Here is a 1,945-nt window from a genome sequence, read left to right as displayed (position 1 = left end):
ACAGTTTTCAGCAAATCGACCCACATCTGGTTTAGTGAAGATGAACAAAAGTTTTCTCTCCTTTTTTAATCAATCTCTTGTTTTACAGAGGAATCTTTAACAAAAGGCTCATATTAGTTAATAGTGTGTGCATGATTTGAATTAAATGTTTTCTAGACAGAAACAAGTTGCTTTGTGTTCTGATTTTAATTCCCATGTCATTAAAAAGCTTTTAAAACATAAACCTGTTAATGGCATCAGCAAAGACGAAGAGGTTTTTCATATTCATAAGTATCTCTGCAGACTGTAATATATGATAGTGTGTCATCAATACCCTCAAATCTCACAATACTTATCTTGTTTTTCAATCTAAACACTCAGAGCCGTGACTTTCTGCCATCGGCCATCTCAGATCTCACACTTTCTAAAACTGCTTTACTTTACAACGAGACAGGAGCTGAATGCGAAGAACTCTAATAAAGATGGCTTTCAAATTAAATGTGTCATCTTTAAAATTTTATATGCAGTGTTTATTGTGTTTTATTTCTTTAATGTCAGATAATAAAAATTATTGGTGCAGTAAAGATTTGAAAGTGTATCAAAATACATTCACTTCTGTTGTTTGACTTAGAAATGTGACAATAAAAGATGCCAATCATGTTCTAGAAAACAAAACATGAATGTCTTCATATGGATTAAATATTAGTATAGTAGATATGATTGAAACTAAAAATTATTATAAGACAAATAAAATCATACAAATTTTTAAAAGATTTTTTAACAAAAATATATTGGCTGGACAAATTAAGAAAGAAACTAAATGTATAACAATTAAATCAGCTGTGTAAAACAGAGCCTCCAAAACAAAATCCAAATAAATAAATGAAACAATGAAAAATATTAAATGTTGTTTGTTTTAATGACAAACATTCAGCTGGGTTGGATCTGCATAGCCGTAGTAGTAATGTTAGTAAGTAGTTTAAAAAATGTTTAAACTACTTTTTTTTTTAATGTAAAAAATAGTAGTTTAAACTACATTTAAATGTAGAAAGTAATGAGGACATTACTTTTGGAAAATAAAAGTAATGCCCTCAACAAGATATGTGGTTGGGTTATAACGGTTACACTGTCAGTAGATTTTTAATAAAAAGTGAAACTCACCTGAGTAGAAATGATATTATTCAGACTTGCATGCGATAGAAGATCTTCGTCTGTGAAGAGGCTGGTTAGTTTTCCACTCACTGCAGGGAGGTTTAGCAGAAACCTTAATCTGTGGTCTGCAGGGAAGTGAAGAAGCTGCTCAGTTAATGACGACTGAGTGGCTACATCTTTATCGCTGATATTTACGCATCGGACGCAGTCGAACAATTGTTATTACCTAGAATAAAATATTTATATCAAAATATTATGCATTCCATTATTTTTTTGTTAATGTTTGAGGACTACAGCAACATCAAAATTAGTTTGAAGAAAATGCTTTTCTCTCATGGAGGTTTGGTGAAAGGCAGTAACAATACACAGCAACTGACGCACTTTACATAAAAACGCTCCACACTAAGATCATGTTTAATGTCAGAAAGTCTTCCAGGAACAAAAAAAATTCACAAAGAATTACCTGACCAGGTAAAACTCTGATGATACCGTCTCATCAGATATGAAATACATTAAAAGAACATGAACATGCCGACTTTAGACGAAGTTTTATGTTCATTAAATAATATAGAAAAGATTAAAATTGGTAATAATTGGTTACCAGTAATATTGAATTCTCATTATTGTCTATTTTTAATGTACTGTATTGTAGAAATGTAACAGAAACAAAAATGTTTCGACTCAAAAGATAAAATCCAGTTTATAAGACTGTTCTTTTAATACCTCATTATGGTAATATTATCAAAGTATTTATTTTTTCAATCAATCAATCAATCAATCAATCAATCAATCAATCAATCAATCAATCAATCAA

At 30.1% G+C, this 1,945-nt stretch overlaps 1 protein-coding gene across 1 annotated transcript in view; it reads right to left on the bottom strand.

The window, feature by feature from the left end:
• The window catches only part of LOC106941163 (T-cell surface antigen CD2-like), a 7,457-nt gene extending 6,152 nt beyond the window's left edge, over window positions 1-1,305 (bottom strand). The window contains exon 1 of the mRNA XM_015024107.1: window positions 1,141-1,305. The gene's annotated coding sequence lies outside the window, so the exon portion shown is untranslated. The remainder of the gene's footprint in view (window positions 1-1,140) is intronic.
• Between the last annotated feature and the right edge of the window lie 640 nt (window positions 1,306-1,945).

This window comes from Poecilia latipinna, unplaced genomic scaffold, assembly GCF_001443285.1.
Source record: "Poecilia latipinna isolate Pla-1442-1.1 unplaced genomic scaffold, P_latipinna-1.0 Scaffold3524, whole genome shotgun sequence".
Classification (NCBI taxonomy): domain Eukaryota; kingdom Metazoa; phylum Chordata; class Actinopteri; order Cyprinodontiformes; family Poeciliidae; genus Poecilia; species Poecilia latipinna.
Note: the sequence above shows the minus strand (reverse complement) of the source record. Positions and strands in the feature narration are given on the sequence as shown.